At 40.4% G+C, this 15,633-nt stretch overlaps 1 pseudogene across 1 annotated transcript; it reads right to left on the reverse strand.

Moving 5' to 3' along the window:
• Positions 1-1,365: 1,365 nt before the first annotated feature.
• Positions 1,366-15,600, reverse strand: LOC306890998 (dynamin-1-like; annotated as a pseudogene). Its single transcript has 13 exons — positions 15,504-15,600; positions 14,371-14,532; positions 14,136-14,278; positions 13,914-14,049; positions 13,156-13,223; positions 11,439-11,577; positions 7,616-7,702; positions 7,470-7,540; positions 7,317-7,368; positions 6,613-6,624; positions 6,076-6,189; positions 1,546-1,830; positions 1,366-1,398 (listed from the first exon to the last, which is right to left on the reverse strand). The product of its transcript is annotated as a dynamin-1-like (transcript).
• Positions 15,601-15,633: the final 33 nt, after the last annotated feature.

Raw genomic sequence — 15,633 nt, forward strand, 5'->3', positions numbered from 1 at the left:
CTGAGGCTCATCCGTGGAGGATGTTTTAAAAGGTCTACCACAGTAAAAAAAAGAAGTGAAAAGGTAACACAAATCCTCAAAACACATCTACAGACACATGTTAAGTGCATTAACCCTCAGCGCGCTGCTTTGAAGTCTGTTCTCCAACAACCTCACACGTAGACGAGCAGAAGACGTTCAGCCGTAAAAATCCTACAAATCCAGACATTCACACGTGTAATGATGCTTGAGACAATCTTACATCAACCGTCTCTTTTCTTCTGAGTGTAGCTGCTGTCAGGCTGAGAAAACCACTGAAGAAGATTTCAAATATACAAACGTTTGTTTGTTGTATTATTTTTTTTTAGCTTTTCTGAACATACTATTGTATTGTATGCAAAAGATGACAGTAAACTTTTTCAACAGATGTCACATGAGTTTGGTGAGTACGTCCTGAACTTTTTCATTTCTAGATGTAAACCTTTAATATTCTCATTGTTTCTTTTACTTTTATCTGAAGTATTACTAGTAAAATGTCCCTACTATTTGTGTGCATTATGTATTTAGCAATGAACGTTAAATGCAATGCATTTGCATATTTGTTTCATTACATTTACTAAATGTAACTTTTGTTTAAATGTATATATGCATATAAATCTCCTTTTAATGACATTGTTACTTACAAAGATTCAGGAACATTGTTCTGTGTTATTTTGAGTATTTGTCTTTGCAGGACTGCTGACCCATCTCCCGCACGGAGGCGTTCTGAGTCTCGGGTTAGAGAGGAGAAACTGTAGCTAAAGCAAACGCAGTCACCACCCAGAGCTTGGCCAAAAAAACACCGTAGGCTAACCCCCCATGACTCAGACACATTACCCAGATTTCAACAGCACTCGAAACCAGACACAAAGAGAAAGTAGAACTGAACATTTTAAGCTACGTTCAGCTTAACAAGCGCAGATGAAGTGTTTCGTTCGTGACGGTCCCATCATGAGGTCGGCGACGCTGTACTTTTGATCTCCGATGGATCTTTCCTTCTAGGTTTTCGGTTATTTCCCGCAAAATCTGGTCCTAATTTCGACCCAGTTACCCAATGTATACACGGAGGGGGGCGGAGAGCATAAAGGCCTCTTTATTCGGGCCGGACAGGGAAAGGAAATCGGCTTGAGAAGAAAAAACACGCCAGCACGCTGAGAGCCGCCACAGGCCCGCACATCTGGAGTTATTACAAGCCCGCCGTCTTGCAAGAAACTCCGACATTCCGGCAGCGCTACAAAGCCACACAGAGTCGTTCAGCTCGCTCCCACACACGCTAAAAGCTGACACGCTCGTCCCCCCCGACCCCCCTGAAATGGGCATTTTCCACTCGCCGCCAATTCTGCTCACCATCCTCTCGTCACGGGCCTTCACCCCCCTCGCCTAAAAAAAGTGACACACGCACACATGCGGCGAATTAATGCGCTTTACTTCCTGTTGACCTTTGCCCATCCACTTCCTGTCACCTCCCAAAAAGCTGGAAAAAAATAACAGAAATGCAGACGGGGAGGAACAGGGAGAGAGTCCCACCTCCTTCTGCTCTTTCACCCTCTCACTAGTTGAGTTGGTTAACAGCGCTGCCACGTCAAGCCTGCGAGTCGCCGCGTCCAGATCGACTCCGGTCGCCTCCGTCCTCATGACGAAACGCATTTTAGGAAAAGCCGGAGGTTTTTCCAATCGATCACTCGGGATGTAAACTACAGGAAGCTGGATGTGAAGCGCTCTTGAGAATCGTGAGGGGGAAAGTGAAAAGCTTTTCATTTGAAGACCTTGGCGGGCCATCTCTTCTGCTGCTGTCTGTGTCTCACTGAGGTCCTGTAGATGCATTCCGGAAAATTCTGATCAGCACTCAACGCGCAGAGGAGCGCGAGGTGCAGTATGAGACATTAATTGTATGTAATTTAATTTCAATAAATACGGCGTAATGTTAAAATTGAGAATTTGTTATGGAATGTATACCAGTGCAGACAGATTTTAAACCGGAATGCCATTTTTGGTTTGGCGTTGGTGTAAGGGTCAGCGAGGGCAATCGTGTGATGCACACAAACTCTAAAATGAACAAATCGCAGAAATAAATGTAAACGCTGAGAGCGATTTGTTCATTATGCAGCAGAGGTTTGAAGGTTTGACGCAAAACACAGGGAACGCATCGCAGGAAACAGGAAGTGTGCCAATCGGAATGCATTGATGTCACTGTCTCACCGTCATACTTTCATTTCGTTTCAGACTTCATCACTACAGGAGGGATCAGTCAACGGCCGTCTTTCGCTGCCACACGTGTGGTAAGTTTACAGAGGTCATCAGTTTCACCGGGTGTTTATTTATGAGACGGCCTGTGACCGCGGGCATGTGTGGTCAATTTCACCCGCCCCGTCTGCCCAGTGTTCAGACTACCTGTTCAGGATTTATCGTTTGTACAGTAGTCTGCACATTGGTTAGGCTGAGCGGGACTCATCAGCTCGACATCACGAGAGGTTCAGTACATCATATATGACGACAAAAAGCTGAACGATATATCAGCTGTGAATGATGTTTTATATGAATAAACTACACCGTGATGATAATGCAAGATGTGATGAGTGTCTTTTTATTTCAACTACACAATACAGAACTTTTCGAGTGGGAATTTTGCAACAAATATCAAATTGTTTTTAAATGTATTCAATCTCATTCAATAAAATAACCCCAAATACGCCCTAGATCTAAATAAACACAAATGTTTCAACTGATGACATACAGCAGACTATATCGACCTATTGGTGTAAAAACTGTTGTCTTGAATTCAAAGATAATATTTGAGTTCATGTTGAGAACTTTAGTATTGCGGTAAATCACAGAACAGCACGAGTCACGGTTGAGATGTCTTCTGAAACGCTTGCGAGAATGCAGGTTTTAGCATGAACACGCAAAACAACCGAGACATTAAAGAGACAGAATTGGTGCGATGAGCTCAAAAGACACATTGATCAGATGAAATATGAGTGACAGAGTGATTCAGAGAGAGAGAGAGAAAGAGATTAAAGGACAAACTGAGGGGTTTTGTCTGGATGAAGAAGCTCGTCTTTCACACGCTCGAAACGCTCAAACATCCAGACAAATCAAAACCAGATGAACATGTTTCCACTTTAGACTCCTGGATCAAAATGTTTCCTCCTTTTCCTGCACTACACACACACACACACACACGGTTACTGTAGAGATTTACTAAGATGTGCAGGAAGTCCGTGTGTGTGTTTCTGTGCGTGCATGTGTGTGTATTGCGTGTGTGGCGTGGTCGTGTGTGTGTGTCCACCTACTTTACAACTTTTGAAGTCAGCTAAATCTGACAAATGTTTCATGGTGATGTCCACATGAATTATTTTGATCTTTTACGAAACTAATGTCTATAGTACTATCAGTCTCCGTTTAGGTAGCTGAGAACATTTATCTGCTTTGTCTCATTTGCTTTGAGAGGAAACTGTGAATGAGAGAGAGAGAGAGTAACTGGTGGAGGTGTTTTTCACTCATTCTGTTAGATTGTGAGACACATCACTAAATCTCAGGAATCACAAACTGACCGTGTGACCATGTAAAACAGATCCAGTGTGACCAGTGCTGCTCGTTCCTCCAAAACCCTCAGAGCACGAGCGAGAGATCTTCTTTTGCTCATCCAGCAACAAACCCGGATGTCAAACGATTCAGTGGCGTGCTAAAGATGTCCAGCACGCAGAGGAACAATACAAAGCATTATCTCCCTTCAAAAAACCAACCGCACAAAATATAAAAAATCCTCCGACGTGAATGACTCTCAAACCACTGAATGAAGAGAGGTGTATAAATCTCAAAGACTCACAGTAAAGGAGGGGCAACAGTAAACCATCAACAAACCAGAATTCACCAGCAGATTTACAGCCATATTCCCCGTTTTATACTTTACAGAGAATTTGTCAATAAAAATCCAGAATTAAGCATGAATGTAGGGATCTCACGCAGCTTATCATTTATTCGGTTTAAGAGAGTACATCACCCTTTAAAACTGATTTACACAAAATGATTCACTACAAATTCTTTCCTCATGTCGCGTCAAACCTGTGTGACTTTTCTTCTTCTGCAGAACACAAAAGAACATTTCTTGAAGAACGTTGAAAACCAAACAACATTGAACTTCATAGTACGGACACATATCTCAGAGTCTCTTTTGAGAAGTCTCGCAAAGATGCTGAAAGTCTCCGTAAGCGTGATGATGAAATGTGTGTGCGCTGAGAGTCAAACAGGAAGAGATGTGATCGACGACATCGGGGCTTCTGTTTATCATTTAGACAGAGAGCGATGAGATTTCTAAATCACAGCGAGGGTCTCGGCCTCAGCCACCAGACCTCTGCGTGTGCATGCGTGTGTGTGTGTTTGCAGAGGAAACACACACGGCTCATGTTTAGACGCACTCATCATGAAAGCACTTTCTGAGCTCATTAGGGAATCAGGACTGTTTTACTTTTAAGTCCAACTGTGTTAGTTTTGGGGCTCTGAGTGCTGGGAACCGACATCACCAGCCCGCGGAAAAAGTAAATACATGAGCGTACGCGCGAGTGTGTGTATTGAATGAGACTTTGTTCATGGACAGATGAAAGTGAGCCACAACATGGTTCTAGTTAAAGTAGCCCATCTAATACACACACACACACACACATGATTTCTTTGAAAGTCAATGGTTTTATGGGAAGCAGGCGTGCTGGACGGTGTGTGTGACAGGTCAGATTCTGGTATGCACATGTGTGTGCCAGCTTTACTCCGGCTCAGCTCCAAACCAACACTGCGACGCCGATGTGAAATCCTTATACACACAACAATTCAACAATGAACAATTTCTGTTTTCATCAAAGTCTGCCTCGATCCCAGAATGCATTGCAACAAAACCGGAAGCTGCGATCGTATCTACTTCTGTATTTTGACTCATTTCCGTGTGAAATTGAATTTTGAATGAGGAAACTAGTGGGCGTGTCTTTGGTCTTTCTGTGCGATTTGATTGGATGTATAAAAGCAGCGGTTGCATTTTGAAATGGAACAGTTGAAGGGGAGGAGTTAACGGATGCGTAAACGATTTGTGCAACAAGTAACAGTTCTCTGAAGGCTGCATGTGGTTGCCAGGCAACAAGACAAAGTGCAACATTTTAATAAACCAATTTTTTTACCTTTAAAAAATGTATAAAATGACTTTCCTTTAAAGTAATCGTGCATGCATGTGTTAGAGAAATTAACCATGTTTGTAAGATATAAACAAGGGTCCAGTTCAGTTTTTATTTATTATACATTTTTCATTAAATCTTAATTATATAATAAATCATAACGATAAACATTTTAAATGGCTTTTAAATATTTTGTTGGTTGTATTTTCTTGAAATGTTTGTGTAACTGAAGATCCGAAGAGGTCTATGGCAACCACGTTTTTTAGGTTTTATTTGTGGTAAAAACACATATTAACTATAATCTCACCACAATAAACGTCAAACATAATATTTCATGTTAAACCAATTCTAATCAAGCCGCCAAAAACGATGCTTTTATTTTTGCTTTAAGATGTTTTTTAACCAAACCAGGGTTCATTTTCCGGTGAATGTTTAACCTGTTTGTTCTTAAATAATTAGATTGTGATCTGACCTTGTAAAGTGATGATCTCTGTCATCCTGTGAAAGCGTTTTGCTTTTCTCTCCAAATGTCTGAGTGTGTACGTGCGCCTATGTGTGTGTGTGGAACAACATCAGATTCAAACACACATACATACACACGCGAGCATCAATAACAGTCAAACCTCACATTGCTGGAAAATATTCCAGACAAAAACACGCCAGGGGAAAAAGACTGTCAAGTCAGCTAAAAAGAGCCAGAATAGATCATTTCTTTTCTGTGGGGGGAAAATCTTCCACATGAAAGTCTTGAGCGTTAAAGCTGAGGGGAGGGATGACTGGCGTCCGGTTCGAGGTCGTGAGGCTGTTGCTTTAACTATGAAGTAAATGGTGGGCTTTTGCGGTCGTGAGGTTTGGAGGGTCACCGTGTAAACAAATGTTGTGTGCACAAACATCTCACCTCATCATCTTTGTACCAGGACAGAGATTCAGCTGTCATGACAAACCAGTACTCTTTAGCACCGCCCTTCATGATGCCAATGTTGTTAATGGTCAGCCAACCCTTTCTGATCACCTGAAACACACACATTTCAGTGATAATTGCATGTTGTGCATAACCTAATGTTTATTTAATCCAATTACAGAAGTAACAGTCTGTTTACACCAAGAACAATAACTTTAACAGCATCCACACCAACAGTAATGTCATGTTCATTCTAAGCTTGTTTCTCTTTTTAAAGGCGTGAGACCTTTAAATTGAAATTGATTTTGTGTTTTATTGTTTATCAGCTATAAAAAATGGCTCTAAACCTGATTCTAATAATATCGTTGTAATTGTGACACCGCTATTCTCTTAAATTTAAAACCATTTTAAAACGTTATAGAAATTTTCTTTGGTGTGAACGGACATTAAGTCTACATTTGTGTATTACGATATATTTTTGCCATAAACCTTGATGTGCTTGTCAAGAACGCTGCAATGTCACAATATACTCACCATGATTTCATCCTGTGACACCCGAGAGAGAAAAAACAGAAATAAGGAAAGAAAAATCAAAATATAAGAAACAGAAACAACATTGTCAGAATGCGGTGCAGATACAGAAGCATTTCTAACATTTGATTTCATAAAGAAATATAACATTTCATCTTTTATTATTGACAAAGACAAGCTAATAATAATAATACCAATAATAAAGTGTAGATCACAAAACACACACACAAACTGCCCTTAACAACTGATGTGAAATGACACACTGTTCCTCGATCAGTCACAGAGAATCTCTCAAGTCAAGCTTCATCCACAGAAAAACATCTTGATATATTCATGTATTTATATCACTTTCTATAAAAAAGCTGAAACTGTGTGATATTAAATGATGGCAAACGAAATGTTTACATCATTTCTTTGTCGCATGAGATCTTGCCAGAATTACTTTTGACAGAACTTGTTTTGATCCTACAACATTCGTTACACAACTGATCTAAGATCAGTTTCCTCTAGGAAAGCTTGTATATCAGGAGAAGCATAGCAACAAACCTGTCCCTGGATCAGTGGATAAGGGCGTGAAGAAGATAAAGAATAAGAAACACGTATGAGGAAAACAGAAGTCCACCATCGGACACAGAACACGTTACATGCGTGTGAGATTCTCATGTCTTTACTTCCCAGTTGAACTTGAATGTAATGTTGCATGTCACCTGATTACCAGCCGCCTTCTTCTTATTCATCTGATTACTTCTCTGTTGAGCACTAAAACCACAGATCATATCAAATCACGTTTTATGCTTTCATGCGTTACGCTTGTTCTTGATGCCATTTGTTAATGACAGTCGAGATGTGTCGAGACTTACTTGGCAAATCCGATGAAGTCCTCATGGTTTGTGTTCATGTATGCCAGCTCGATTTCAATCAACAGCAACACCTGAAACCATCAAATCAGTTGTTGTAAACTTGCATGAGAAGATCAACACAGACGCCACGTCTCGACTCGACTCGCCTGATCTTTAGTGCGGCTGTCACGATCCCGGATGTGTTGTGTGACGATCCGCTCCATCTCTTCTCTCAGCATGGGATACTGGGCCAGCTGTGACACAATGACACACGGATTTGTGGGTACGATTTACAACACACACAACTCACAAACACACACACGCACTCAACAGGATCAATTGACTTTAACGCTTTTAATAATGAGTGAATTATTGTTATACACTACATGTGGCTGTAAATTTCAATGCATCATTGTGGAGAATATCATCCATTGAAACTGAATTGAAGTAGGATTACAGGAAGATACATGTAAATACTTTATGTGTAAATATGAATTACCCATAAACATGTTATTATATAGCATACGGTACAGTTAGTTTATGGAAACATATATTTCATGTATATGTTAAAAAGGGTTCATTCATTAAGGATTATTAAATTGTCGGTATTTTTTGCTGACCGGTATGAAGAAACACTTCAATTCGCAAGAATGCTCTTTCCAATTCACGTCAAATTCAACTCATTCGCATTTTACATCCAAAATATAATGTATTTCTCAGTGAAACAGGCTATATCTGAACGGATTTGAATGTGAAGGAAAAAAATACCACCAGCGTCCACATCTGAGAATGGTAAAGCTCGTCATGCATCCAGTGGTACTTCTATTTCAAATCCATCAACCTTTCTTTGTGTGTTTTTATATCATATATTGAAGTTAAAACTGCTGATGCATTGGAACTTGTAGCTGTTTACAATCAAACAAATCAAACACAAACATGATTGTAAATATACAAATACATAGAGACGGGGATGAAGCACATGAGAAAATATTCAATGCAGAAATAGAATTCTAGAAGAGCTACGTGCACATGCTCTGAAATAAAGATGAATGAGAATTAAGTGAGAACAGAAGGAGAAGAGCTGAGATGAGACGACAGGAGCGCTTAAAAGTGTCCTTGTGTGGATTTATATAAACCTTCATGACGTTCTTAGCAAACCTTTTCCCTCAAAAGGAGATTTTTTGGAGAATCTTTCAGAATCAGATATTTTCAGTTCAACAACAGTATAGACGGATTCATCTTAACAACATTAACAAACATTAATGCGCATGCGCGCGTTCCTGGACTGCCCTTGACGTCCATTACATGTTCTCAACAATATTTCTAATAACAATGAAACCGAGAAGAAGCGTTACTTGGCTAAACTAATCTCTCCAATATTTAGAATTTAGACGGCGATACCAAACTCAACCTCTATATGTCAGTGTACCATACCCTTCGACGAATAGTTTATTTAATAAAATTAACTTACAACAAAATTCAACAAATCATTTATTTAAAACATATTAAATGAATATTAAATAGTTATATTATTAGACACGAGCCAAGCACAGAACGGAGGTCAGACCCGGGCGATTTTTGATTTGCTAAAGAGTAAACAGAAGATTTCATTATGAAGACCGGATGCAAGATTTGTTAAGGATTGAATGTGTTTTTGTAATTCTTCAAAAGATCGACAGATCATTACATGGAAAGGATTCTTCAATATTTCTCCTTTTGTGTTTCAAAGCAATTTGGAAAACTGTCTGCTGGCATGTAAAATATAAATCCGCAGAATAGTTCAAATGATGCTGGACGGGGTTATCGATGATAAAGTGAGAAGAAAGAGAGAGGTGTGTCACTCTGCTGGGGTAAGAAGATGGTCCAGTCTGTAACATCAGTTAATTCATCATTATTATTTCATGGATGTCAAAACTAAAGAGATCAGACAGACAGAAAAACGACATTAAACACGTTACAATTTACAGCAACACAGATGATGCAGTAAAGAGCATGCTTTGGTCAACTTAAATTGGGAAGAAAAACGTCTATACACTTATTAAAACATATATTTGCTTTATGACATTAAGATGAAGACTAACTGAATGGTATGGATAGACCGATCGTTGCTGGACTAATGTTTGTCACATTCTCTACACAAAGAAAATTTGTCTTTTTTCTAATGATATCAATCATTGTATGTAGTTGATTTTTTGCCTTCGCTTCATTACTGTGACGGAGTCTGAGAATACAACCCAGCTGTCTTCAGTATGTCCTCAACTGCACTCGAGGAGACGAACGTCAAGCAAACGTTTAAACTCTACAGGAAACGATGTCACAGACACATGCAGATATACAGTATCTGTATGAGGGGTTGTACAGATGTAATGATTAAAAACCCCTGAGACATACACTGGTGAAATTAACACACTGATGGATCTTTCTGATTCATTCATTCATATGAATTATATCTGTGCAAGAGGACTTTCAGTAATGCATATGAATGAATTTCACTAATGAATGTTTTCATTTCACCCGTTTTCTTAAATAATACTTGACTATACGACCTCTCATATATCCCACAATGCAATGCACCACACAAGCAGAGCGGCCAAAACAGGTAACCACAGTGATAAATCAGAATGAATAGACAGATAGAAAGAAACTAAAGAGAGAAACTGACTCGGGACCATGAACCAGAACTAAATCGGATCACTGAAGCAGTGGGAAACTTCATCTGTCTACCTCTTAAAGGGACAGTTCAGACAAAAATCTAAATTCTGTCATCATTTATTCCTCTCATTTGATTGTAAATCTGTATGTGACTCTTTCTTCAATGAAGCACAATAGAAGATAATCTTGAGAAATGTTTTGTGTTCGAAAACGTTCTTCAAAATGGACCTTTTTCACAAGTCTGTGATGAATGGTCATCAGCATTGTAAATCCTCCAAAGATTTTTTGATTTTCTTTCTTTTTTTAATTGTATGTATATGTTTATAACACTATATTACCTTTGCATTTCACTAATCATTTCACTAACTGAGCAGGGATGTTATAGTTCCCAGCATGCTTTGCACTAATTTTTGTAAAAAAGTGCTATTTTATGTGCTTTATTGTTCTGTTGTCTTTAAGATTTAGAAGAGATTCTGTTTGTATTTTTGAGTTTGGGGCACGTGAGAGCTCATGATGGGTTTTGTCACTCAGTGAACAGTGAACAGAACAGTAATGCTGCTACTGACTTGCTTTAATTATTTAGGTAAGTTAACTTGATTTATTCAAGGCATATTGCGACAAAAATAAGCTTTAAAGTACTTTAAATATGTTGTGTAATATTGTTAGAACACTATCGTTGAGTTTTTCTTTTGCTATTTGCGCTAGTCTTCCATTCACCGCTATAGAAGTTTAACCAACGATGACGACTTCCACTGTTGAGAAATCTGGAAACGTGAAAAAGGTCCATATCTTCTGTTGTGTTCAGCGGAAGGTCATAAAATGACACGAGGAAAAATAAATGATAAAAGAAGTTTTATTTTTGATTTAAAAGAACGTTTTAGCCAAAAATGAAAATTGTCATACCTATGTTCTTCTATGGAACAGGAAAACTACATTTTATCTTTAATCAGTTAAAATGATTTTTTCAACATAATTAAATTGAAAATATTTTCTTTTTACCCTTTTTCACACTTTATAAACATTTTGTTTTGTTATAAACTATAGAACTATAGTGTGAAAGTAACCTGCTCTTGTATTCCACAGAAGACAACAAGTCACGTTTGGAACGACAAGATGGTAAAAAAGAGAAAGAAGGAAAAGGGAAGAACAGAAAGAGGAATGATTGGAGTGTGAGTAAACCATGACAGATTTTCATTTTTGATTTGAACTATCACCACTTAATGAAAGCAGAACTTCACCAATGTAAATGTAAAACAGTTTACACTTGAGTGTTAAAGTCCAGCCATCGGTCTATCCGTACACATGAGATAGACGCGGACACACAGGGACTCGCGTTACCTTCTCACTACATTTGCGAATGGTGGAGGTGAGTTCGCTCACGACCATATCTATACATTTCAGGCACGCTCCGTTTAGCTTTTGTATCTGCTTTTTCACTATGGCCTCAAAGGCCAGATCAGGGGTGAACAGGCCCGTCCTGCAGAGGAATTCATGGAGAGAGAGAGAGAGAGAGAGAGGACACGGAAGAGGAAGGATGTCAGGAGAGCCAAACAGACAGCACAGAGGAAAGAGAAGTGAGACATCCAGTTTCATCTCAAGCCGTTCGACAGCGGATCTGAGCCGAAGACCCTCTAACCCAGAGAGAAGTCGACCCGTCACCCGTCCATCAGCCAATCTGTTTCCAGACAGAGGCTTCTGGACAAACTACAGCAGCGTGAATGTTTGTCATCTCTCTTGGATTGCTCACAGTTTACAAGAACTCTCAAATTGCTCAATATGAACTTAATCGGTTCTCATCAAATTCTGAGCTGTAGAATGCTGTGTAGATAAACAAAATCACAAAACCTTTCACAAAATAAAATAAAACACCCTAAAGAAAATAAGAAAAAAATTAATAAATAATCAGAATGTCATAAAAAATACATGAAAAGTATGAAGGGTGTAAAATGAATTATTTGGTAAATATATGTACATTTGCTGAGAATTGTTTGAGTTCATATTGAGATCTTCGATAATATTGACTATTGATTGCAGACGAGACAAATCTGAGCTACAATGACAGAAACAATTGAGACTTGTTTCCATAGCAGAGACACAGGGGAGACTTAAGCAAAAGCTCTCTATTTCATCTCATCGATGGAGAGACGTCTGTGATGAGAGAGCAATCTCTGAACAATTAAAATGCTCCTCAGTGGACATCCAGATGTACAGACCACATTCACTGCTGCCCTTCCCAAAAACCTCCGTCTCTACAGCTGGAGAGTTTGGATGCTGAGGTCTCGTCGCCATGGACTACGGTAACCGTGCAGTGAAACCTCAGCATCCAGAACCCGTCCTCACAGCAAGCAAACGCCGCCACACCAGCCAGAACCCGTCAGTCCAAAGCGGCAGGCACACGAACATCGCTGGACACCCACAAACCCCCTGGCATTCAGCTCAGAGGATGGTTACAGTGATAGTTTGGGTTGGTAACCGTTCACCAGCTTTTACCTTCTTGGTACACTGCCTAACAGTATTGACTAGCTCACAAATCACCATGTCCACACATTTCTGGCACGGCTCTTTAATCTTGTTGATCAGCCTTTTCACAATGGTTTCAAAGGCCATGTCCGGCGTGAAGAGGCCCGTCCTGTCCGTCAGACACAGAGAGAGAGAGAGAGAGAGAGAGAGCGGACCGGCCCAGGACGACAGAGCAGCAACAGAGAAGAAAGATTGGGCGGAAAAAATAGTGTTAATCTTTTTTTGTGAGCATATATTCAGTTGCACTTGTTAAGATGATGCGCTAGATGAATACTGCTCAGATTTTTGGATCTACGGGTAACCACAGAGCACCAGGGTTCATCAGAACGATCAGGAGGAGCTTTGACAGACAGACGGTCACCAACACTTTCAAATCTGATCAGAAACCCTTCTCCTGTTTTTCTGTAGACTGTTATGGAGTCAAACTGGTTTCTGAGCAGATGTGAGATGTGTTCAATGAGCTCTGACCCCAGACAAACAAGCAGAACACGGAATAGCAGACGGAGACGAGGACGGAAGCGAAGGACAAACGTGCCTGATGCCATGAATGTTCTTGATGGCGTAGCTGATCTCCTTACGCAGCTCCTTCTCATCGAACTCCATCTGAAGAGATCAAAACCAACAAACCATCAGACGAGAATCTCATGAAACTTGTGACAGCATGCCCCGGAAATCTTTGACATGAAGGAAATTAAACCTGATTACAAATTTGAGGAAAATTGTTCACAATGAAAACATTTCTAAATTACAAGGTTCCTAAAAATAGGCTTCATTTCCCCTAAAGAAAATCATTTATTTTGACATATTTTGGAATGACACATGACTTAGACGAATGACTTAGTATTTGTATCACAGGTTTGTGTTGTATTACATCGATTTGTAAAAACAGAAACACTTCCAGTGGTCTGAATCAGACTGAATGTTTTATTCTGTGTGTGTGTCTTTTGTGTGTGTTTGCGGGTTGTGTGTGTGTGTGCTTGCATGTTGTGCGTGTATGCTTGTAAACTGGTGCTTGTATTTTGTGTATGTGTGCATATGTGCTTGTATTTAGTGTTCGTGTGTGTGTTTTCCAGGCCAAGCGTAATGTTTTCCTCATAAAAGCTGCGCTCAGGCCCAGAGGAGCTGCAGTCCTGCAGCGTGACTCACCAGCAACAACCACTAAATGATCGAGCGAGCGACAGAGAGAGAGACTTTCTCATTTAAACATGAGTGTCCCGAGTCTTGAAGGGTCCTGTGGCTGAAACGCCTGTGATATCATCACATAAATGTGACCACTGAGGTGTGTTTGTGTACCTTCACCAGCTCAAAGGGGAAACGCTCATGGAAAATGCGATTGATTCGGGCTCCTCCAGACAGCTCATACGTGTCTATCTGATCTCCAGAACCCTCGATACGCTTATCAAAGTCCACAGAGAACTGCTGAACCATCCTGAAACACACAAACACTCAACACTCAACATCTTCATACATCCGAGTCCTAAACACGTGAGAATGTAGATCAGACGTGTCACTGACTGCAGTAGGGCTTTGGTCTTGCGAGACGGATCGTCTGGACGGAAGTTCTTGTACTCGTCCACCTCTTTCTCGATGGACAGCAGCTGGCTCTGGAGTTTAGCGCGCAGGGCGGGCAGCGTGTCTCGAATGTGATTGGTCAGTTGCTGCGGCAGAGAGAAAGATAAAGGATCGATCTTATAACCAGACACACTGAATCTGACCCACTGTTACAAATGTCCAGTTGTGATGTTCTGACCTGATTGAGAGTTTTCTGCAGGTACGGCGTCCCCATGCGATCGGCCAGGTGTCTGTAACTGGGATGAGAGAGAAAAAAACTTGCGCTCGGCCGCCATGGCAGCATGGATGTCCTTCCTTCCGTCGATGTCTTTCTGACTGCGGTTCACCACACCAACGTAACCTTCGGTTACACACACACAAAATGTTATTGATCAGATCCCGAGACGTGTTTGAGTTCATATTGAGATCTGATAGCAGACGAGACAAATCTGAGCTCATCTCTTCTGAAACTCTGATATTTTTGACCCCTTTTCTCAGGAGCAAATATCCGAGACGCAGATGACATTTAAAAGTTTCAATTTGCTCTCAGTTTAATCTCATTCATGTCTAGGAGAGATCTCATCTCTGTGTTTTCTCACTCTGATGGTTAAGGGGTGAAGAGAGCTGATGAGAGAGACGTGTGGAACAGAAGGTTAAACTCTGGTGAAGTTCTCTCGATCGTTTTGATGCTCGAGATCCTTCTGAAGCATTCCTGCGGTTTTGCACGCTGCGCCATTTTACACGAGCAGAGGTGAAGACCGGTTTGATGGGAAAACCTCTCATGAGGACATGAGCTCTGGGTGGAAAAAACCATCTCTCACCGACTCACAGCCCAAGAGTTTCCATAAATATACTTTATTGCTGAGCAAAGAAAGAAACCAATGATTTTTCCAGATGTGTCATTGAAATCAAGACGATGATTTTTCCTCTCTCTCTCTCTTCTCTCTCTCTCTCTCTCTGTGACAGCAGATGTGAGAAACACGTTCTTCCACTAGAGGGAAACGGTGAGATGTTGTGATCTTGACACGTGTTGCCGTTGGCTTTAGATCGGAATCATTCACTGCATTACATTGACACCTCTTGTATAATAATGCTGACCGTAGTAAATATAGTTCCTGTCATTTTACAACAGCTACAGTAGAAATCAAAAGATTTAAAGTAGGCAAAACATTGCTTGGGTCTTGATATAGTTTGGTTCTGTGGAAAGGAATCGAAGGCCAAATTCGAACCTTTATTGTCTACACGAGCACCATAATGAGTCAATCAGTCAAGAGCTCACATGCTACCGCTCCATTATTTCTCATTGTACGAAGAAAAGTTCATCTGACTCACCTCTCCGCAGCGGCAGAAGCTTGTTTTCCAAAATGTCGCGAGCATCTGTGCCTTCATCCATCAGATCAAGCTTGGTGATCACACCAATAGTACGCAAACCTGCACACACACGCACACAGAAAGAGCATCA

Source organism: Barbatula barbatula (assembly GCF_947034865.1).
Source record: "Barbatula barbatula genome assembly, contig: scaffold_206, whole genome shotgun sequence".
In the NCBI taxonomy this organism is placed as follows: Eukaryota; Metazoa; Chordata; class Actinopteri; order Cypriniformes; family Nemacheilidae; genus Barbatula; species Barbatula barbatula.